Here is a 25,888-nt window from a genome sequence, read left to right as displayed (position 1 = left end):
ACAATGGTCTCTTGGAGATCCGTATGATGTAAGTATTTTGGTGGTGTGTTTGTCGGGATCCGATGAACTTTGAGTTTCTGATCAGATCTATGTTTTTATCCATGAATGTTATTTGAGTCTGCTTTGATCTCTTATATGCATGATTGCTTATAGCCCCATATTTATTCTCCGATATTTGGGTTTTGTTGGGCCAACTTGATCTATTTATCTTGCAATGGGAAGAGGTGCTTTGTAGTGGGTTCGATCTTATGGTGCTTGATCCCAGTGACAGAAGGGGAACTGGCACGTATGTACCATTGCTACTAAGGATAACAGGATCAGATCTATATCTACCGCAATAGATAAACGGATCATCTACATCATGTCATCATTCTTATTGCATTACTCCGTTTTCTCATGAACTTAATACACTAGATGCATGCTGGATAGTGGTCGACGTGTGGAGTAATAGTAGTAGATGCAGGCAGGAGTCGGTCTACTAATCTTGGACGTGATGCCTATATAATGATCACTGCCTGGATATCATCATGATTATTTGAAGTTCTATCAATTGCCCAACAGTAATTGTTTTCCCATCATTTGCTATTTTTCTCGAGAGAAGCCACTAGTGAAACCTACGGCCCCCGGGTCTCTTTTCATCACATTTTCCTTTGCGATCCATTTTCTCTTGCATTTATTTTTAGATCTATTAAACCAAAAATACGAAAATACCTTGTTACGATTTATTTGTTCCGCGATCTATTTATCCTATCTACCACTTTTTAACTCACGTTATTTGCCTACTTGAGGTGTCTTACCAGAAAGAGATTGACAACCCTTTAACACGTTGGGTTGCAAGTATTCGTTATTTGTTTGTAGGTGTTGTTTACCTGGTGTGAGGAGGTTCTCCTACTGGTTCGATAACCTTGGTCTCATCACTGAGGGAAATACCTACCGTAGCTATACTGCATCATCTCTTCCTCTTTGGGGAAATAACGACGTAGTTCTAGCAGACATCAAAATGAATTTCTGGCGCCGTTGCCGGGGAGGATCTTCAACATCAACCAGGTTCCTAATCAAAAATCTCATCTCCTCGCAATTTACATTATAAGCCATTTGTCTCTCGTTTTCCTCTCCCTCACTTCACAAAAAATTGGCATTTTATTCGCCCTCTTTTTCGTTCGCCGTTTTCTCGTCAGATCTGTTTTTGCGTAGTCATCATGACTCAAGAGAACACCAAGTTGTGTAATTTCTAAAATACCAACAACAACGATTTTATTAGCACTCCGATTGCTCCTCCCTCCACTAGTGCGGAGTCTTGTGATATTAATATTGCTTTGTTGAATCTTGTTATGAAAGATCAATTTGTCGGTACTCCAAATGAGGATGGAGCGTCCCATCTTAACACATTAGTGGAATTATGCGATATGCAAAAGAAAAAAAGATGTGGACAATGATGTTGTGAAGTTGAAATTATTTCTGTTTTCTTTGCGAGATCGTGCAAAAATTTGGTTTTCTTCTTTGCCTCGCAATAGTATCGATTCTTGGAACAAGTGCAAAGATGCTTTTATCACTAAGTATTTTCCGCCCGCAAAAATTATTTCCCTTAGAACCCAAATCATGAATTTCAAGCAACTTGAACATGAGCATGTTGCACAATCTTGGGAAAGGATGAAATTGATGCTAAGGAATTTCCCAACTCATGGGTTAAATCTTTGGATGATCATACAAAAAATTTATGCGGGATTGAATTTTGTTTCTCGTAATATTTTAGATTCCGCCGCGGGAGGGGGGGTACTTTTATGGAAATTACTTTGGATGAAGCTACTAAATTGCTAGACAATATTACGGTAAATTATTCGCAATGGCATACCGAAAGAGCTCCTACTAGTACAAAAGTCAATTCAGTAGAAGAAATAAACTCTTTGAGTGAAAAAGTTGATGCTCTTATTCTTATGAAGTTCGTTGCTAATAAAAGCCCTATTGATTTTAATGATGTGCCTTTGTCTACTTTGATTGAGCAAAATAGTGATGCCATAAATAATAATTTTATCTCGAGAAATAATTTCAATAACAATGCTTATAGAGGTAATTTTAACCCTAGGCCTTTTCCTAGTAATTCCTCTAATAATTATGGCAATTCATATGGTAATCCCACCTACAATAATAGTAGAAACACCTCTGATCTTGAGAACAATATTAAAGAATTTATCAATACGCAAAAAGCTTTCAACGCTTCGATAGAAGAAAAGTTGAATAAGATTGATGATTTGTCTGGAAGTGTTGATAGAATTTCTCATGCTGTAGAAACTCTCAAGATGAAAACTTTTGTGCCTAAAGTTGAAGAATAAATGAAATCTCTTTATGTTTCTATGGATGAAACTAATAAAAGAACCGCTATGCTTAAAAGTTGAAAGAGAATTTTTAGAAAAAGTGTTTTCTAGTGATTACTATCATAAAAGTGATGAAGATCTTAAAGTGATTGGTGTTTCTTCTATTGAATATTTGTTTAGTAAATTTAATATTGATGAAAAAGGGACTGGAGAAGAGTCAACTTTAGTTAGAAGGCGTCCCTATGATTCGGAGGGTGAAAATCTTGTTGAAAAAATGATAAAAGTGGGTTTGAAGAGGTCAAGACTTTAACTAGTGATGTGCCCACTATTTTGGATTACAAAGACTTTAATTATTGTAGTTGCTCTTTGGTTGATTGTATTTCTTTGGTGCAATCCATGATAAATTCACCCCATGCTTATGAACAAAATAAAGCTTTTACTAAACATATCGTTGATGCCATGATGAAACCTTTGGAAGAAAGATTGGAATTAGAAGTTTTAATTCCTAGAAAATTGCATGATGAATGGGAACCTACTATAAAAGTCAAGATTAAAAATTATGAGTGTTTTGCTTTGTGTGACATGGGTGCTAGTGTTTCTATAATTCCAAAAACTTTATGTGATGTGCTTGGTCTTACCAATATTGAAGAATGATCTTTAAATTTGCACTTAGCGGACTCTACTATTAAAAAGCCTATGGGAAGAATTAATAATGTCATTATTCTTGCAAATAGGAATTATGTGCCCATATATTTTATTGTTCTTGATATTGATTGCAATCCATCTTGTCCAATTATTCTTGGTAGACCGTTTTTGTGTACTATTGGTGCTGTGATTGATATGAAAGAAGGCAATATTAAATTTCAATTTCCACTAAGGAAGGGACTGGAACACTTACCTAGAACAAGAATTAGGACACCATATGACTCAATCATGAGGGCATATTATGGATCTAGAAACAAAGATGACAACACTTAGATCCTACGTGTTATGCCTAGCTAGGGGCATAAAACGATAGCGCTTGTTGGGAGGCAACCCAATGAATAAAATTTATTTTTGCTTTTTGATTTCTGTTCTTGAGTGTTAGAACAATTATGATACTTTTATGATTGTGTTTTTTGTGTTTTAGTTAGTGTTTGTGTCAAGCAAGACCTTTGGGAAGACTTGGGTGAAAGTTCATTTGATCTTGCTGAAAAACAGAAACTTTTGCACTCATGAGATTCATTGTCATTTTTACAGAAGAGTGCTTTTAAGTTGATACTTTTTGAAGAGTGTTAATAGACAAATTCCTCACGTCCACCAATTTATTTCATATTTTTTGGAGTTACAGAAGTATTCGAAATTTTCAAATTGCTAGAGATTGTTCTATTTTTTATAGATTCTTTTTTCTTTGCGTTGTGTGCTTGTTTTGATGATTCTATGGTTTTATTTGATGAGTTTTTGCCATAGAAATTTTTTGATACAGTAGACATAATGCACAAACAAAATAAGAATAGGTTTGCTACAGTACTTATAGTAGTGGTTTGGTTTCCTATACTAACGGATCTCACGAAGATTTTGTTTGAGTTTCCTATCATTGAAGTTTTCAAGTTTTGGGTTATCTTATGATGGATGAAGGAATAAGGATAAGAAAAAGGCTAATCTTGGGGATGCCCGAGGCACCCCAAGATAATATTCAAAGAAGTAGCAAACAACTAAGCTTGGGGACGCCCCGAGTGGCATCCCCGCTTTCTTCTAACGACCATCGGTATTTTACTTGAAACTATATTTTTATTCGTCACATGATATGAGTTTTGCTTGGAGCGTATTGTATGATATGAGTCTTTGCTTGTTTTTCTTTGTGTTTTAAGTGTTGAATCCTTTCTGGACACACCCTTTTTAGAGAGCCAAAAGTTATGCTATGCTTACTCCTATGCTTCACTTCAATTTTTAGAGCTATGGACTTGCTCTAGTACTTCACTTATATCTTTTTTAGCACGGTGTGCTTTGTTAATTTTGAAGAAATTCTCTCATGCTTCACTTAGATTTATTTGGAAGTTAGTAAAATTTTGAATAAATTCTCTCTTGCTTCACTTAGATTATTTTGAGAGAAAGAAAAAAAGTATGTTCATGATCTTCACTTATATTTGTTTGAGCTTATCAAAAGCAACACATAAAAATAGCTCCAAAGTGACAGATCTCCAAGGAGGATATAATAAAAACTTTCATGAAGATCATTGGACAAAATAAACTTGATTCTTAGTAATGGTTTTGAGATATGATGACATGATATGTGAGTCATGTTGATGAGTAATTGTGCTTTAGTAAGAATATTAATGTTAAGGTTTCTAATTACCTTTGCAAGCACGAAAGTCAATAGTTGTGCAATGAAATTTATATCCTACTTATGGTGCATTATTCGGTGTTACTTATGCTTAATGCTTGGGTACGAGATTTTTCACTTTTTGGTTGGTCGCTTCTCAATCTTTTTGCTAGCCTTCATTTTTCACTAAGTATGATCACTACTTGTGCATCCAAACCCCATTAAACCAGTTTTGCCATATGAGTCCACTATACCTACCTATATGCGGTATTTCCATGCCGTTCTAAGCAAATTTGCATGTGCCATCTCTAATATTAAAAATAAATTTCTCTTTTGTGTGCTCTACTACTCACGAGGCGGTAAAGGGTAGCTAATATTTTCCATGCTAGATGTGTTCTTCTCGCAATGAGTGTTTATTCACTTGTCATTGCACAGAGTATGGCAAAGGTACTAGGGAGGCCCAGTCCCGAAATGAATAAATGAATTTACTTTATCTTGTCAAATAATAAATTCCTTGGAAAGTGTTGGTATGGGGGGCACCCGTGGATACGGTTAGCCATGGAAAGTGAAAGTATGGTGGAAAAAGGAATAAACTTTATTTTCTGTTTGGGAACCGCTTATGATGTATCTAGCATGGAAAGTGTTGGGATGCTCCAAGTCGTTTTTGTTGGTACGAAAAGTATGCATATCAAAAATAATTTTATCTCTCAATTTAAGCTTTGAGCTCTGGCACCACTACAAATCACTACTTCCCTCCGTGAAGGGCCTTTCTTTTACTTATGCAATTTTTATTTTGAATTTGAGTCTCCATCCTCCCTTATAAAGCACCAACTAAGGGGCACTATGATCGTATTTGAGGATTGGGTGTAGCTAATATTTGAGTGTGTTTTATGAATGGATCAATGATTGAGCATGATGGGCTAGGGATAACTTGCTTTAGTGTTGATATTTTGAAAGACATGGTTGCTTGTTGGTATGCTTGAGTATTAAAGTCTTCATGTCAAAACTAGACTATTGCTTTGAATCATATAAAAATCCATATGTCCATGATATAAAGAAAAGAATGTGATGAACATGTTAGGCAGCATTCCACATCAATAATTCCATTTTTATCATTTACCTACTCGAGGACGAGCAAGAATTAATCTTGGGGATGCTAATACATCTCCAACGTATTTATAATTTTTATTGCTCCATGCTGTTATATTATCATTCTTGGATGTTTTACAATCATTTTATAGTCATTTTATATCATTTTTGGTACTAACATATTGAGATAGTGCCCAATGCCAGTTAATGTTTTCTGCATGTTTTTTACATCGCAGGAAATCAATATGAAACGGAGTCCAAATGCAAAGCAACTCCTAGAGGAAATTTTTTTGGGCCAGAAGAAAGCCAATGGGCCAAAGAAGCACCTGAGGGTCTACTCAAGGGGAGCAGGACCCACCAGGGCATGCCAGGAGGCCCAGGCGCGTCCTGGTGGGTTGTGCCCACCTCGGGTGCCCCCCAAACTGCGTCTTTGCTCTATAAATACCACAATGTTCCAGAAACCTTAGGGGAGTCGACGAAATATTGATCCAGCCGCCGCAGAGTCCAGAACCACCCGGTCCAATATAGACACCGTCATGGAGGGGTTCACCACTTCCATTGGTGCCTCTCCTATGATGCGTGAGTAATTCTTTGTGGACCTACGGGTCCGTATTTAGTAGCTAGATGTCTTCCTCTCTCTCTTGATTGTCAATACAATGGTCTCCTGGAGATCCATATGATGTAAGTCTTTTGGCGGTGTGTTTGTTGGGATCCGATAAACTTTGAGTTTATGATCAGATCTATGTTTTTATCCATGATAGTTATTTGAGTCTTCTTTCATCTCTTATATGCATGATTGCTTATAGCCTCGTATTTCTTCTCCGATATTTGCGTTTTGTTTGGCAAACTTGATCTGTTTATATTGCAATGGGAAGAGGTGCTTTGTAGTGTGTTTGATCTTACGGTGCTTGATCCCAGTGACAGAAGGGGAACCGACACGTATGTATCGTTGCTACTAAGGATAACAAGATGAGATCTATATCTGTCGTGATAGATAAACAGATCTTGTCTACATCATGTCATCGTTCTTATTGCATTACTCTGTTTTCTCATGAACTTAATACACTAGATGCATCCTGGCTAGCGGTCAATGTGTGGAGTAATAGTAGTAGATGCAGGCAGGAGTAGGTCTACTAATCTTGGACGTGATGGCTATATAATGATCATTGCCTGGATATCGTCATGATTATTAGAAGTTCTATCAATTGCCCAACAGTAATTGTTTTCCCACTGTTTGCTATTTTTCTCGAGAGAAGCCACCAGTGAAACCTACGGCCCCATAGTCTCTTTTCATCATATTTGCCTTTGCTATGTATTTTCTCCTGCATTTATTTTCAGATCTATTAAACCAAAAATAAAAAAATACCTTGCTGTAATTTATTTGTTCCGCGGTCTATTTATCCGATATACCACTTTTTACCTCACGTTATTTACCTACTTGAGGTGTCGTACCCGAAAGGGATTAACAACCCCTTTAACACGTCGGGTTGCGAGTATTTGTTATTTGTGTGTAGGTGTTGTTTATGTAGTGTGAGGAGGTTCTTCTACTAGTTCGATAACCTTGGTCTCATCACTGAGGGGAAATACCTACCGTCACTATAGTACATCACCGCTTCCTCTTTGGGGAAATACCAACATAGTTCTAGCAGACATCAGCCCCACATAGCACCCCTTAACCTAATTCCACCTGTATAAATTCACAAATATTCTTAAACCAACAAGGAGCCACCCAAAACACTTTTTCCACCGCCGCAAGCTTTTGTTCTTCCGTGATCCCATATGGAGGCCTTTTTCAGTACACTAATGTAGGAGAATCGATCACGGATGGCTTCTACAACATCCTTGCTGCCTTCCGATGATGCATGAAAAGTTCACTACAAACCTACGGGTCCGTAGCTAGTAACTTGATGGCTTCTTCTCTCTCTTTGAACTTTAATACAATGTTCTCCTTGATGTTATTGGAGTTCTATCCGATGTAATCTTCTTTTGTTATGTGTTTATTAGGATACGACGAATTGCGGGTTTATGATTCAAATATTCTTTGAAAGTAATTGAGTCATTTTTAACTTTATTATGCATGATTGTTATAGCTTTGTATTTCTCTCCAATCTATTCATTTGGTTTCGCCAATTAGATTGATTTATCTTCAAAATGAGAGATGCTTTGTAACGAGTTCTACCTTGCGGGGCTCTATATCCCAGTGACAGAAGAGGAGAAGACACGTATTTGTATTCTTGCCATTAAGGGTAAAACGGCATGGTTTTTTCATATTGATTGAGTTTACTTTTTCTATATCATGTCAACGTGCTTAAGGCGTTACTCCGTTTTTTATGAACGTAATACCGTAGATGCATGCTAGATAGCGGTCGATTGGTGGAGTAATAGTAGTAGATGCGGGCAGGAGTCGGTCTACTTGTCTTGAATGTGGTGCCTATATACATGATCATTGACGCGAATATCGTCATAACTATGCACTTTTCTATCAATTTCCCAACAGTAATTTATTCACCCACCGTATGTTATGTGTTCGAGAGAGAAGCCTTTAGTGAAAACTTTGGCCATCGGCTCTACTTTAATCATATTATAAAAACCAAATTCCTTTCCTGCAATTTATTTCCTTTTATTTTGTTTTGCAATCTATCCATCTACAACTACAAGATTTGATCCTTGCAAGTAACGAGTTCAAGGGGATTGACAAACCTATTACCCGTGTTGGGTGTAAGTATTTGCTTTTGTGTGTGCAGGTGATGTTCACGAGGCTTTGCATGATTCTCCTATTGGTTCAATAAACCTTGGTTATCACTGAGGGAAATACTTATCTCTACTATACTGCATCTCCCCTCCTCTTCGGGGGAAACCCCAATGCAGCTCATAAGTAGCACGGGCTTGCGGCGACTGCGTGCAAGTTCTAGATTTCTTTATGGGATTTTCCCAATTTTTAATCATTTTTAGCGTTGGTTTCATGCCAGGGGGTCTTGTGGAACCCACAAGCTCAAACAACGCGGCCTAGGGGCACCAGGTTATCTTGTGAGTCTCCTGGACTTCATATGGTCCTCCTCCGATGCTTCGTGGGTCTCTTCATGTCCATAAAAAATCACCGTAAATTTTTGTGGCATTTGGACTTCGTTTGGTATAGTTTTTCTAGGGAACAAAAAATAGCCAAAAAATATAAACTGGCACTAGGCACTAGGTCAATTTGTTAGTTCCCAAAAATTATATAAGAGTGCACCAAAACCATATAAAATTGTGTAAACATGGCATGAATACATCATAAAGTATAGGTACGTTGGAGACGTATCAGTGACCGTGATTGGTTTGAGTTGTATGTTTTATTTTGATGTTATCCTATGGTGCCCTTGGTTCCACGCAAACATGTGGATTCCCACCGTTGGGTGTTGCAATATGTTCATGATTTTCTTACTCACAGGGTTGCATGAGGGACATAAACACAAACTTGGAAAAGTGGGTTGTTGCATATTGGATTAAAGAGGACTTTATACTTAATGATATGGTTGAGTTTTACCTTGATAATATTTAGTAGTTGCGAATGCTTGCTAGAGTTCCAATCATAAGTGCACGTGATCCTAGTACGAAAAGTATGTTAGCTTATGCCTCTCCCTCATATAAAATTGCTATAATGATTACTGGTCTAGTTCTCAATTGCCTAGGGACAAATTTCTCATTTTTCTACAAAATCTCTCAACCAAAACAATTAACTTATATTATCCCACAAAGTAGTTTTATTTATTTATTTTGGTAAAGAAAATATTGGTGTGCGTAGAGTTGTATTGGTGATCGATAGAACTTGAGAGAATATTATTTCTACCTTTAGCTCCTTGTTGGGTTCGACATTCTTACTAACCGAAAAAGGCTACAAATGATCTCCTATACTTGTGGGTTAATAGGCGTCCACTCCAAAAAAAATCATAAAGGGGCCGTTTGTGAAAAGCACACGCCAGAATCTCCACACCTCTGCATCGGAAGCCATTCATAAACCCTAGCCGCCGCCATTTTCCATCTCATTTCCATAGCCACCACCATCGTCACCACCACAGCTGTCCACCATTAGCCATACTTGTATCGTGTATAGCATTCAACAACCATTGTAAGAGATAATTATCAATAAATTTTTCATCTTGATGTCTTCTTCAATGATTTTTTCGTGCGATCCGAATGTCATGTGTGAGTAATTTGGTAAGTGATACGTCTCCAACGTATCTATAATTTTTTATTGTTCCATGCTATTATATTACCCCTTTTGGATGTTTATGGGCTTTATTTTACACATTATATATCATTTTTGGGACTAACCTACTAACCGGAGGCCCGGCCCGTATTGCTGTTTTTTTGCCTATTTCAGTATTTCGAAGAAAAGGAATATCAAACGGAATCCAAACGGAATGAAACCTTCGGGAGCATGATTTTTGGAACGAACGTGATCCACAGGACTTGGAGTGCAAGTCAAGAAGTGATCGAGGCGGCCACGAGGGTGGAGGGAGCGCCCCCTATCTCATGGGCCCCTCAGGCGGCTACCGACGTACTTCTTCCTCCTATATATACCTACGTACCCCGAAAACATCCAGGGAGCAACCGAAACACAATTTCCACCGCCGCAACCTTCTGTATCCGCTAGATCCCATCTTGGAGCCTTCACCGACACTCTGCCGGAGGGGGAATCGACCACGGACGGCTTCTACATCAACACCATAGCCCTTCCGATGAGTTGTGAGTAGTTTACCACAGACCTTCGGGTCCATAGTTATTAGCTAGATGGCTTCTTCTCTCTTTTTGGATCTCAATACCATGTTCTCCCCCTCTCTTGTGGAGATCTATTCGATGTAACTCTTTTTGCAGTGTGTTTGTCGAGATCCGATGAATTGTGGGTTTATGATCAAGTTTATCTATGAGAAATATTTGAATCTCCTCTGAATTTTTTTATGTATGATTGAGTTATCTTTGCAAGTCTCTTCGAATTATCGGTTTGGTTTGGCCTACTAGATTGATCTTTCTTGCCATGAGAGAAGTGCTTAGGTTTGGGTTCAATCTTGCGGTGTCCTTTCCCAGTGACAGCAGGGGCAGCAAGGCACGTATTGTATTGTTTCCATCGAGGATAAAAATGTGGGTTTTATATCATATTGCATGAGTTTATCCCTCTACATCATGTCATCTTTCTTAAAGCGTTACTCTGTTCTTATGAACTTAATACTCTAGATGCAGGCAGTAGTCGGTCTACTTGTCACAGACGTGATGCCTATATACATGATCATGCCTAGATAATCTCATTATTCACTTTTCTAACAATTGCTCGACAGTAATTTGTTCACCCACTGTAATACTTATGCTATCTTGAGAGAAGCCTCTAGTGAAACCAATGGCCCCCGGGTCTATCTTTTATCATATAACCTTTCAATATATTTTTATTTGCATCTTTACTTTTCCAATCTATATCATAAAATACCCAAAATATATGTATCTTATCGTATTATCTCTATCAGATCTCACTTTCGCAAGTGGCCGTGAAGGGATTGACCAACCCCTTTATCGCGTTGGTTGCGAGTTCTTTGTTTGTTTGTGTAGGTGCATGGGACTTTTGAGGAGCCTCCTACTGGATTGATACCTTCGTTCTCAAAAATTGAGGGAAATACTTACCCTACTTTGCTGCATCACCCTTTCCTCTTCAAGGAAAACCAACGCAAGCTCAAGACGTAGCAAGAAAGATTTCTGGCGCCGTTGTCGGGGAGGTCTTCGCTCAAGTCAAGACATACCAAGTACCCATCACAAACTCATCTCCCTTGCATTTACATTATTTGCCATTTTCCTCTCGTTTTCCTCTCCCCCACTTCACCCTTGTCGTTTTATTCCCTCTCTTTCCCAATCTCCTCTCTTTTCCGCTTGCCTTCTTCTTCCTCTCTCTTTTGCTTGCTTTTTTCCGTTTGCTTGTGTGTTGGATTACTTTTCGCCATGGTGCAAGATAATACCAAATTGTGTGATTTCAACAATACCAATAATAATGATTTCTTTAGTACTCCAATTGCTCCTCTTAATGATGAGTCTTGTGAAATCAATGCTGCTTTGCTGAATCTTGTTATGAAAGATCAATTCTCCGGCCTTCCTAGTGAAGATGCCGCTACCCATATAAACAACTTTGTTGATTTGTGTGAGATGCAAAAGAAGAAAGATATGGATAATGATATTGTTAAATTGAAGTTACTTCCGTTTTCACTTAGAGATCATGCTAAAGTTTGGTTTTCGTCTTTGCCTAAAAATAGTATTGATTATTGGAACAAATGCAAAGATGCTTTTATCTCTAAGTATTTTCCTCGCGCTAAGATCATCTCCCTTAGGAACGATATTATGAATTTTAAACAACTTGATCATCAGCATGTTGCCCAATCTTGGGAACGAATGAAATTAATGATTTGCAATTGCCCTACTCATGGTTTGAATTTATGGATGATCATACAAAACTTTTGTGCCGGATTTAATTTTGCTTCTAGAAATCTTTTAGATTCGGCTGCCGGAGGCACGTTTATGTAAATGACTTTAGGAGATGCTACAAAACTTCTTGATTATATTATGGCTAATTATTCTCAATGGCACACTGAACGATCTACTAGTAAAAAAGTGCACGCTATAGAAGAAATTAACATTTTGAGTGGAAAGATGGATGAGCTTATGAGATTTTTTGCTACTAAGAGTGCTTCCATTGATCCCAATGATATGCCTTTATCTACCTTGATTGAGAATAATAATGAATCTATGGATGTAAATTTTGTTGGTAGGAATAATTTTGGAAACAATGCTTATAGAGGAAACTTTATTCCTAGACCGTTCCCTAGTAATTCCTCTAATAATTATGGAAATTCCTACAATAATTCTTATGGTAATTTTAATAAGATGCCCTCTGATTTTGAAAATAGTGTGAAAGAATTTATGGTCTCTCAAAAGAATTTTAATACCTTGCTTGAAGAAAAACTGCTCAAAGTTGATGATTTGGCTAGGAACGTTGATAGACTTTTGCTTGATGTTGATTCCCTTAAACTTAGATCTACTTCCCCAAAGCATGATATCAATGAGTCTCTCAAAGCAATGAGAGTGTCCATTGACGAGTGCAAAGAAAGAACCGCTAGATTGCGTGCTAAGAAAGATTGCTTTGTAAAAGCGTGTTCTTCTAGTTTCCATGAAAATAATGATGAAGATCTTAAAGTTATTGATGTGTCCCCTATTAGATCTTTGTTTTGCAATATGAATCTTAATAATAATGGGACTGGAGATGAGTCAACTTTAGTTAGAAGGCATCCCAATAATTCGGAGTTTTTAGATCTTGAGGCTAAATTTGGTAAAAGTGGGATTGGAGAGGTCATGACTTTAAATAGCATTGAACCCACTATCTCGGATTTCAAGGAATTTGATTATGATAATTTTTCTTTAGAAAGTTGTATTTCCTTGTTGCAATCCGTTGTGAATTCTCCTCATGCTTATAGTCAAAATAAAGCTTTTACCAAACATATTGTGATGCCTTGATGCAATCTTTTGATGAAAAACTTAATTTGGAAGTTTCTATACCTAGAAAACTTAATGATGAGTGGGAACCTAATATAAAGATTAAAATTAAAGATCATGAGTGTTTTGCTTTGTGTGATTTGGGTGCTAGTATTTCCACGATACCGAAAACTTTATGTGATATTCTAGGTTTCCATGATCTTGCTGATTGCTCTTTAAATTTGCACCTTGCGGATTCCAGTATTAAAAAGCCAATGGAAAAAATCAATGATGTCCTTACTGTTGCAAATAGAAATTTGGTGCCCGTTGATTTTATCGTTCTTGATATAGATTGCAATCTTTCTTGCCCTATTATTCTTGGTAGACCTTTCCTTAGAACTATTCGCGCGATTATTGATATGAAGGAAGGAATATTAGATTCCAATTTCCATTAAGGAAAGGCACGGAGCACTTTCCAAGAAATAATATTAAATTACCTTATGAGTCTATCATGCGAGCTACTTATGAATCAAGTGCCAAAGATGGCACTACTTAGATCTATCTTTGCGTTTATGCCTAGCTAGGGGCGTTAAACGATACCGCTAGTTGGGAGGCAACCCAATTTTCTTTATGTTCTTTGTTTTTGTTCCTGTTTAGTAATAAAATTTGCATCTACTTTATGTTTAGATGTGTTTTCATGTTTTATTTAGTGTTTGTGCCAAGTAGAACCTATAGGATAACCTATTGTATGAGTTAATTTGATTCTGCTGAAAAACAGAAACTTTGCGCTCATGAGAAAAAATTCAATAAATCACAGAAATGTACTTTTGCATTGATTCTTTTTGCTGTAGATCAACAGACGAATTTCCTAGGACTTCCTATTTTGGTAGGATTTTTGGAGTTCCAGAAGTAACCGAAAGTTACAGATTTCTACAGACTGTTCTGTTTTTGACAGATTCTGCCTTTCGTGTGTTGTTTGCTTATTTTGATGCATCTATGGCTAGTATTAAGTGGTATGAACCATAGAGAACTTGGAATACAGTATGTTTAACACCAATATAAACAAAGAATGAGTTCATTACAGTACCTTATGTGGTGGTTCTTCTTTCTTACACTAACGGAGCTTATGAGATTTCCTGTTGAGTTTTGTGTTGTGAAGTTTTCAAGTTTTGGATAAAGATTTGATGGACTATGGAATAAGTAGTGGCAAGAGCCTAAGCTTGGGGATGCCCATGGCACCCCAAGATATTCAAGAATAGCCAAAAGCCTAAGTTTGGGGATTCCCCAGGAAGGCATCCCCTCTTTCGTCTTCGTTCATTGGTAACTTTACTTGGAGCTATATTTTTATTCGCCACATGATATGTGTTTTGCTTGGAGCGTCATGTATGATATTAGTATTTTCTTTTTAGTTTACGACAATCATCCTTGCTGTACACACTTTTTGGGAGAAGCCTACTTGATTGAAATTTATTAGAATACTCTATGTGCTTCACTTATATCTTTTGAGCTAGATAATTTTTGCTCTAGTGCTTCAGTTATAGCTTTTAGAGCACGGCGGTGGATTAATTTTGAAGAAATTGTTGATCTCTCATGCTTCACTTATATTATTTTGAGAGTCTATTAGAACAGCATGGTATTTTCTATGGTTATAAAATTGGTTCTAAAATGGTAGGCATCCAAGTTGGGTATAATAAAAACTATCATAGAAGTGAATTGGATGCTATGATCAATTTGATACTTGATAATTATTTTGAGATATGGAGGTAGTGATATTAGAGTCATGCTAGTTGGGTGATTATGAATTTAAAGAATACTTATGTTGAAGTTAGCAAGTCCCGTAGCATGCACGTATGGTTAAAGTTGTGTAACAAATTTGAAACATGAAGTGTCCTTGGATTGTGCATCCTTATGAGTGGCGGTTAGGGACGAGCGATGGTCTTTTCCTACCAATCTATCCCTCTAGGAGCATGCGCGTAGTGCTTGGTTTTTGATGACTTCTAAATTTTTGCAATAAGTATATGAGTTCTTTTGACTAATGTTGAGTCCATGGATTATATGCACTTTTACCTTTCCATCATTGCTAGCCTCTTCGGTACCGTGCATTGCCCTTTCTCACCTTGAGAGTTGGTGCAAACTTTGCCGGTGCATTCAAACCCTGTGATATGATATGCTCTATCACACATAAACCTCCTTATATCCTCCTCAAAACAGCCACTATACCTACCTATTTATGGCATTTCCATAGCCATTCTGAGATATATTGCCATGCAACTTTCCACCGTTCCGTTTATCATTATGACACGCATTACTTTGTCATGTTGCCATTGCATGATCATGTAGTTGACATCGTATTTGTGGCAAAGCCACCATGCATAATTTTTCATACATGTCACTCTTGATTCATTGCACCATCCCGGTACACCGCCTGAGGCATTCATATAGAGTCATATCTTGTTCTAGTTTCGAGTTGTAATTCATGTGTTGTAATCAATAAAAGTGTGATGATCATAATTATTAAAGCATTGTCCCCAAAGAAAAAAAAGAAAGGCCAAAGAAAAAAAAGGCCAAAGAAAAAAAAGGCCAAATAAAAAAAGGAAAAAAAAGAAAAAGGGAAAAAGAAAAAAAAATAAAAATAAAAAGGGGCAATGTTACTATCTCTTTTTCCACACTTGTGCTTCAAAGTAGCACCATGTTCTTCATATAGTGAGTCTCATATTTTGTGCTTCAATGTAGCACCATGTTCTTCATATAGTGAGTCGCATATGTTGTCACTTTCATATACTAGTGAGAATTTTTCATTATAGAACTTGGCTTGTATATTCCTACGATGGGCTTCCTCAAATGCCCTAGGTCTTCGTGAGAAAGCAAGTTGGATGCACACCCACTAGTTTTCTCTTGTTGAGCTTTCATTCATTTATAGCTCTAGTGCATCCGTTGCATGGCAATCTCTACTCCTCATGTTGACATCAATTGATGGGCATCTCCATAGCCCGTTAATTATCCTCGTCAATGTGAGACTTTCTCTTTTTTTTGTCTTCTCCACACAATCCCCATTATTATATTCTATTCCACCCATAGTGCTATATCCATGGCTCACGCTCATGTATTGCGTGAAAGTTCAAAAAGTTTGAGATTATTTAAGTACGAAACAATTGCTTGGCTTGTCATCAGGGGTGTAGAATTTGGGAACATTTTTGTGTCACGAAAATGAAGCACAACCTAACTATATGATTTTGTAGGGATGAACTTTCTTTAGCCATGCTATTTTGAGAAGACATGATTACTTTTATTAGTATGCTTGAAGTATTACTATTTCTTATGTCAATATGAACTTTTATTTTGAATCATTTGGATCTGAACATTCATGCAACAATAAAGAGAAATACATTGAGAATTATGCTAGGTAGCATTCCACATCAAAAATTCTGTTTTTATCATTTACCTACTCGAGGACGAGCAGGAATTAAGCTTGGGGATGCTTGATACGTCTCCAATGTATCTATAATTTTTTATTGTTCCATGCTATTATATTACCCCTTTTGGATGTTTATGGACTTTATTTTACACATTTATATCATTTTTGGGACTAACCTACTAACCGGAGACCCAGCCCATATTGCTGTTTTTTTTTGCCTATTTCAGTATTTCGAAGAAAAGGAATATCAAACGGAGTCCAAACGGAATCAAACCTTCGGAAGCATGATTTTTGGAACGAACGTGATCCAGAGGACTTGGAGTGCAAGTCAAGAAGCGATCGAGGCGGCCACGAGGGTGGAGGGCGCGCCCATCCCCCCTGGGCGCGCCCCCTATCTCGTGGGCCCCTCGGGCGGCCACCGATGTACTTCTTCCTCCTATATATACCTACGTACCCCAAAAACATCTAGGGAGCAACCGAAACACAATTTCCATCCCATAACCTTATGTATCTGCGAGATCCCATCTTGGAGCCTTCGCCGGTGCTTCGCCGGAGGGGGAATCGACCATGGAGGGGTTCTACATCAACACCATAGCCCTTCCGATGAGTTGTGAGTAGTTTACCACAGACCTTCGGGTCCATAGTTATTAGCTAGATGACTTCTTCTCTCTTTTTGGATCTCAATACCATGTTCTCCCCCTCTCTTGTGGAGATCTATTCGATGTAACTCTTTTTGCGGTATGTTTGTCGAGATCCGATGAATTGCGGGTTTATGATCAAGTTTATCTATGAGAAATATTTGAATCTCCTCTGAATTCTTTTATGTATGATTGAGTTATCGTTGCAAGTCTCTTCGAATTATCGGTTTGGTTTGGCCTACTAGATTGATCTTTCTTGCCATGGGAGAAGTGCTTAGCTTTGGGTTCAATCTTGCGGTGTCCTTTCCCAGTGACAGCAGGGGTAGCAAGGCACGTATTGTATTGTTGTCGTCGAGGATAAAAATATGGGGTTTATATCATATTGCATGAGTTTATCCCTCTACATCATGTCATCTTTCTTAAAGTGTTACTCTGTTCTTATGAACTTAATACTCTACATGCATGCTGGATAGCGGTCGATGTGTGGAGTAATAGTAGTAGATGCAGGCAGGAGTCGGTCTACTTGTCACGGACGTGATGCCTATATACATTGTCATGTCTAGATAATCTCATGATTATTCTCTTTTCTATCAATTGCTCGACACTAATTTGTTCACCCACCGTAATACTTATGCTATCTTGAGATAAGCCTCTAGTGAAACCTATGGCCCCCGGTTCTATCTTTTATAATATAAGCTTTCAATCTACTTTTATTTGCATCTTTACTTTTCCAATCTATATCATAAAATACCAAAAATATATTTATCTTATCATATTTTCTCTATCAGATCTCAATTTTGCAAGTGGCCGTGAAGGGATTGACAACCCCTTTATCACCTTGGTTGCGAGTTCTTTGTTTGTTTGTGTAGGTGCATGGGACTTTTGAGGAGCCTCCTACTGGATTGATACCTTGATTCTCAAAAACTGAGGGAAATACTTACGCTACTGTGTTGCATCACCCTTTCCTCTTCAAAGAAAACCAACGCAAGCTCAAGACGTAGCAGTAAGGCAATGGGTTGAGGCATAGCCTTGCAACCCGATGTGTTTGTAAGTGGGGACGATGGAATGACTTTGAATGAATGTCTTGTATGTGTGAATTAAAGTTTCATTGTAGTTGTGTCTTCTCTCGTGTGTTCTTCGGCCCTACGGGCACCTATGATCACAGAGTTCAAGCCACAAGGAGGATAGGAGAAAGGAGTAAGTGAAGCGCTATTCTGAACACTAGGGACAGAAAGGTTTAGTACGGTAGTGAGAATCCAATCATTGGTGATGCATGGGGTATAGTCATTAAACGCCCAATGCTTTTGTCTATTTTATCGTTACCGAGGTAACCCCGCGTTACGGATAGGACCCACGGTTGGACAACTGACTGTTGATGTAGGACATGTTCTCGTCAAGACGTAATTTGGACACATCCCAGCTACTTGTGAGTTGCGTTGGGTTTTTCCCGGAAGAGGAGGGGATGATGCAGTACAGTAGAGATAAGTATTTCCCTCAATTATGAAACCAAGGTTATCAATCCACTACGGGAATCACGCAACAACTCGTTAGTAGTACCTACACACAAAATAACAAATCCGTGCACCCAACGCGAACAAGGAGTTGTCAATCCCTTGGCGGTTAATTGCAAGATTAAATTATATGTTGATAGATAGATAGAACAAAAATACAGAATAAATTAAATAAAGTAAAATTGTAGAGATGTATTTTTAGGATTTTTAATACATGATAGAAGTAGACCCGGGGGCCGAAATTTTTATTAGAGGCTTCTCTCTTGAAAATAGCATATGGTGGGTAAATAAATTACCGTTGGGCAATTGATCGAAAAGGAAATGATCATGATGATATCCAAGGCAATGATCATGTATATAGGCATCACGTCCGAGACAAGTAGACAAAAATGACTCTGCATCTACTACTATTACTCCACACACTGACCGCTATCCAGCATGCATCTAGAGTATTAAGTTCATAAAGCACGGAGTAACGCCTTAAGGAAGATGACATGATATAGACAAAGTAAATTCAAGCATGAATAAACCTCATCTTTTTACCCTTCATAGCAACGATACATACGTGTCATGTCCCTTTTTGTCAATGGGATTGAGCACCACAAGATCGAACCCATTACAAAGCACCTCCCCGGCCCATTGCAAGATAAATAAATCTAGTTGGCCAAACCAAATCAATAGATTGGAGAGAAATACGAAGCTATAACAATCATGCATAAAAGAGCTCAGATAAAACTCAAATAATATTTATGGATAATCTGATCATAAACTCACAATTCATCAGATCCCAACAAACACACCACAAAAAGTAATTACATCGGATAGAACTCTAAGAACATCAAGGAGAACATTGTATTGAAGATTAAATAGAGAGAAGAAGCCATCTAGCTACTAACTATGGACTCGTAGGTGTGTGGTAAACTACTCACGCATCATCGGAAGGGCAACAAGGTTAATGTAGAGCCCCTCCGTGATTGGTTCCCCTTCCGACAGAGTGCCGGCAATGGCCTCCAGATGGGATCTCGCGAGAATAGAGGCTTGCAGTGGCGGAAAAAGTATTCTGTGGACTCCTCTGTTGGATTCCCGATGTTAGAGAAATTATAGAGGCAAAGTTAGGTCAAACGGACCTACATGGGCTCCACGAGCCACCAGGGCGCGCCCCGGTGCCTCGTGGGCCACTCCTCCATCTTCTCATCCCCTCCCGAAGCTTCTAGGGTCTCTTATGTCCAGAAAATATCTCCAAAAAGTTTCATGGCATTTGGACTTCGTTTGGTACTGATATTCTGCAAAACCAAAAACAAGCAAAAAAACGCAACTGGCATTAGGCGCTAAGTTAATAGGTTAGTCCCAAAAATGATATATAATTGCTTGTAAATATATGTAAAACATCCAAGTTTGAAAATATAATAGCATGGAACAATTAAAAATTATAGATACGTTGAAGACACATCAATCCCTCACTTTGGTTGGTTGCAAGAACATCCTAACGATGTCTTCCAAAGCACAAATTAAGATCATGATGACCTCGATCACAAACATATGATCGTAAGAATCAAGTTCTCATACCCATGCCTATATTTATTATAGGCGATACAGTAGCAACGGTTATTACGATCCGGTCTAAAAGCTGAAAATTAATACTGTCGTGAAAACTTGATAGAAATCCTTGTCACAAGTGCAAGTCCTCTCATGGGTTTAATAACTTAGGGTCACTTCTTGGGGAAAGAGGCTGGGAACCTCTCTACTATCTATTACCAGATCACCAAAGGAACTCATCAAGGGTAACCCCAATTATACACCAAGAACACCCTACACCAATACCCACAACAAACCGATGTATCACACCCAAGCACTCAGCCGATAGTGTCACCCAGCCGAACGGACCCAACCGGCTCGCGAAGCCGGCCATGCAATGCTTGCATGCACCGGGCGCACGTGCGTGGACATGCGTTTCTCACCTTGAACAGCGCCTGGTCAGACGGCATGCACCCCGCCATGCTAGGAGCACGTGCGGTGTCCAACTTTGCACGAGTGGTTTCCCCTATCCAGGGCAGAAGGACGTTGATATGCAGACATCGCCTCCCCATCCCGCATGCGACATCACCCGAGAAGGTGCACGGGGGGGGGGGGGGGGGGGCGAGGGGGGGTAGGTGACCGAAAGCCACCACATAACAGTGGCCCAAGCCACACCCGTAGTCCACCTATCATGGACCCCCGAGGTAGGATGTCTGGGTGCATGCCGTCTGAGCATATCACACGGCACGAAGAGCCCCAATCAGGCAACCATGGGAGGCTAGCGAAAATGGACAGTCCAGAGGGATCCTTGTCGAGCCGAGCGTTGGCCCCTGCCGCCTCGCGTACGCACCCCGCCCGGGGCCAACGAATAACGATAGGTGTGACTGGCCACACCATCGCACGCGGGCACGGTCGAGAGCCCCCACAAGATGGTGGACCTGTGCACACCCCCAGTCCACCTGTCATAGACACCCGAGGCGAGTGGTCTGGGAGCGCACCATCCAGACAGATTGAATGGTGCAGAGAGCACCACGGTGGCGCCCGCGGCACGCCTCCGCTCAATGGTCAGCGCGGGGGTACTCTCGCCCGTGAAGGCTCCGAGGAAGTAGGTACTCCATCATCCTTTATAGAAATATATAATAATTCTCCTAGAAACCGATTACGATACTTAGAACGGATCATACACCATGTTCTAATTCGATCGGACCATGCCACAATTTAACTCATGGCCCACACAAAAACCAGACACACCCTATGTGAACATAGCACGCGTCAGGTTCTTTTATTTGGGAACCCCTATTTGACGCTTATTGCCTCAAATAGTTGGCCGGACGCACATGGCGCCCCCTGTAGGCCAGCACGTAATGTTGCAAGACGATCACTATGGTGATCTAGTCGACATTGTAGTTCTAGTGTATTGTACCTTTTTTTGTCGCTTTTTCAGATGAACACAGAAAAACGTATTTCAAAAAATTGAATCTTGTTTGAAAAAACTTTTCAAATACACGACATTTTCTTAAGTGAACAATATTTAAATTTTTGAACATTTTTTGGTAACACATTGCTGAAAATTCCGTACATTTTTTGGTAGGTGACCGAAAGCCACCACATAACAGTGGCCCAAGCCGCACCCGTAGTCCACCTATCATGGACCCCCGAGGCAGGATGTCTGGGTGCATGCCGTCTGAGCATATCACACGGCACGAAGAGCCCCAATCAGGCAACCATGGGAGGCTAGCGAAAATGGACAGTCCAGAGGGATCCTTGTCGAGCCGAGCGTTGGCCCCTGCCGCCTCGCGTACGCACCCCGCCCGGGGCCAACGAATAACGATAGGTGTGACTGGCCACACCATCGCACGCGGGCACGGTCGAGAGCCCCCACAAGATGGTGGACCTGTGCACACCCCCAGTCCACCTGTCATAGACACCCGAGGCGAGTGGTCTGGGAGCGCACCATCCAGACAGATTGAATGGTGCAGAGAGCACCACGGTGGCGCCCGCGGCACGCCTCCGCTCAATGGTCAGCGCGGGGGTACTCTCGCCCGTGAAGGCTCCGAGGAAGTAGGTACTCCATCATCCTTTATAGAAATATATAATAATTCTCCTAGAAACCGATTACGATACTTAGAACGGATCATACACCATGTTCTAATTCGATCGGACCATGCCACAATTTAACTCATGGCCCACACAAAAACCAGACACACCCTATGTGAACATAGCACGCGTCAGGTTCTTTTATTTGGGAACCCCTATTTGACGCTTATTGCCTCAAATAGTTGGCCGGACGCACATGGCGCCCCCTGTAGGCCAGCACGTAATGTTGCAAGACGATCACTATGGTGATCTAGTCGACATTGTAGTTCTAGTGTATTGTACCTTTTTTTGTCGCTTTTTCAGATGAACACAGAAAAACGTATTTCAAAAAATTGAATCTTGTTTGAAAAAACTTTTCAAATACACGACATTTTCTTAAGTGAACAATATTTAAATTTTTGAACATTTTTTGGTAACACATTGCTGAAAATTCCGTACATTTTTTGGTAGGTGACCGAAAGCCACCACATAACAGTGGCCCAAGCCGCACCCGTAGTCCACCTATCATGGACCCCCGAGGCAGGATGTCTGGGTGCATGCCGTCTGAGCATATCACACGGCACGAAGAGCCCCAATCAGGCAACCATGGGAGGCTAGCGAAAATGGACAGTCCAGAGGGATCCTTGTCGAGCCGAGCGTTGGCCCCTGCCGCCTCGCGTACGCACCCCGCCCGGGGCCAACGAATAACGATAGGTGTGACTGGCCACACCATCGCACGCGGGCACGGTCGAGAGCCCCCACAAGATGGTGGACCTGTGCACACCCCCAGTCCACCTGTCATAGACACCCGAGGCGAGTGGTCTGGGAGCGCACCATCCAGACAGATTGAATGGTGCAGAGAGCACCACGGTGGCGCCCGCGGCACGCCTCCGCTCAATGGTCAGCGCGGGGGTACTCTCGCCCGTGAAGGCTCCGAGGAAGTAGGTACTCCATCATCCTTTATAGAAATATATAATAATTCTCCTAGAAACCGATTACGATACTTAGAACGGATCATACACCATGTTCTAATTCGATCGGACCATGCCACAATTTAACTCATGGCCCACACAAAAACCAGACACACCCTATGTGAACATAGCACGCGTCAGGTTCTTTTATTTGGGAACCCCTATTTGACGCTTATTGCCTCAAATAGTTGGCCGGACGCACATGGCGCCCCCTGTAGGCCAGCACGTAATGTTGCAAGACGATCACTATGGTGATCTAGTCGACATTGTAGTTCTAGTGTATTGTACCTTTTTTTGTCGCTTTTTCAGATGAACACAGAAAAACGTATTTCAAAAAATTGAATCTTGTTTGAAAAAACTTTTCAAATACACGACATTTTCTTAAGTGAACAATATTTAAATTTTTGAACATTTTTTGGTAACACATTGCTGAAAATTCCCATACATTTTGAAAATTCCGATTTTTTTGGAAAATGGAGATTGTTTTTAATATTGATTTTTAAAAATAATTGTGGAACACTTTTTAATTTGTGAAACTTTTTTCAAAAGTATGATTTTTTGTTAAAATTTAGTTTTGTTTAAAATTTTATTTATTGGAAACAGGGGAAATTTTTTAAATTCCTAATTTTGCTTTAAATTTTTGAACATTTTCTCAATACACAAACTAAATTTGAAAATGTGAACATTATTTGTAAAAGTTGAAATCTTTTAAAAAATGGAATAGTTTTGTTGAAAGTCAGGACATTTTTTAACTTTTGGTAAAAATAAGAGAAGAAAAGAAAAGAATCTAAAAACCTAAAAATTAAAAGGAAAAATAAAAGGAAAAAACTAGTGAAACAGATATCATCAGAAATAGAAACCCGAAGGTTCCCAAGACTGTAACCTGCCGAAATTACTAATTAAGGAGTACTCCTTACGGAGATCACTCCAACTACCCCAGGTTGCGACAAGTGGCGCGCTGCATGTGCGCCACTTGTCGCAACCGGGGAGTTTTTCCTTTTTTTTATAGATTCGTTTATTCAAAATGTTTTACTTCTTAAACCGTGCGTCCAAATCTTGAACCATTTTCGCCGTTGGATTCCTTGCGTCGAGATCTTCAAAACTAGATTCCATGTTGATAGGTTTTGACGAACTTTTTTTCATGAAAAAACCGAACCGGGAGCACGGTTTTTTTCCCTTTCCGAAAGAGGCACGGCCGTGACTCTCGCGAAAGCACAACCATGCCTCTCGCGGAAGCAAAATCATGCCTCTCGCGAAAGAAAAAAAAAATAGAAAACGCGTTTTTTTTCATTTTCGAGGAGGCACGATGACTCTCGCGGAAGCAAAACCGTGCCTCTCGCGAAAGAAAAAAAACAGAAAACCGAAAGCACAACCGTGTCTCTCGCGGAAGCAAAACCGTGCCTCTCGCGAAAGGAAAAAAAATAGAAAACGCGTTTTTTTTCGTTTCCAGGAGGCACGGCCGTGCCTCTCGCGAAAGCACAACCGTGCCTCTCGCGAAAACAAAACCGTGACTCTCGCGAAAAAAATGTTTTTTTGTTCGAATTGTTTTTTTTTAAATGGCCAAAAAGCTAGGGAAGACCGGTGAAAAAATAAAACGTCAAAAAAATCCGAAAAAAACCGTTTAAAAAGCCGAAAATGCATGAAAAAAAATAAAAGACAAAATTCGAAGGGAGCGCCCAGAGCGAGACACGTGGCAAATGGCTGAGAGCGCACCAAGTGGCACTGATCGTTGTGAGGCTCCCGAAGGAGCGCTCGTTAATTAGTTGCTCCCGTAACCTGCGTTCAGTTTTGTATATGGGCTGGCCCTGGGCGCTTATTTGACACCAAAGAGTGTTAAATAGAGGAAATAAAACCTTTATTTGCAACAAGCAAACGTGAATTAAACTGAACTGGACTCTGAAGGAAAAACTAAACTGAACCGACTTGGACTCTGACGGAGCAACACAGGCTTGATCATCAACAAGGTCCAACACCAGTCCGACGCAAGGACGCCCCACTCCAGAAACAGAAACCAATCTGCGGCGTACGTATCTCCGATCCGATCGCATGAAGGACGTCGCTCGCGTCGCCCCGCGGTCGAGGAGAAGGCAGAGGAAGAAGAAGAAGAAGAGGGCGAGGGTGGCCACGCTCCCGAACGACGTCGTCCTCGATATCCTGGCGCGCGTCGCGGACGACGTCGTCACGCTCTTCCGCTGCGCCGTGTCGTGCAAGCGGTTTCGAGCCCTCGTGGCCAACCCCTCGTTTCTCCGCCGCCGCTGGCCGGAGGGTGCCCGCCACCCGTGTTCTCTGCTCGGCTTCTTCCATGACACCTGGATATACGGAACGACGGCTTTCGTCCCGGTGCCGCGATCGCCGCTGGGCCCTTGGTGCCGCTCGCTTGGCTCCTTCTTCCCCAGCGCAGATGAATTGTTCCACGACGCGGTTCCACTCGCCTCGCGCTCCGGCCTCCTTCTCGTCTTTCTCCGCACACGCCCCGACTGCACTGATATTATTGAACGCCGACAAATCCGTCTGGCCGTGTGCAACCCACTCACCGGCGCATGGGACAAGCTACCTCCGCTACACGAGGTGTCCTCT

Source organism: Triticum aestivum, chromosome 1B, assembly GCF_018294505.1.
Source record: "Triticum aestivum cultivar Chinese Spring chromosome 1B, IWGSC CS RefSeq v2.1, whole genome shotgun sequence".
NCBI lineage: Eukaryota > Viridiplantae > Streptophyta > Magnoliopsida > Poales > Poaceae > Triticum > Triticum aestivum.
This window is presented reverse-complemented; position numbering follows the sequence as displayed.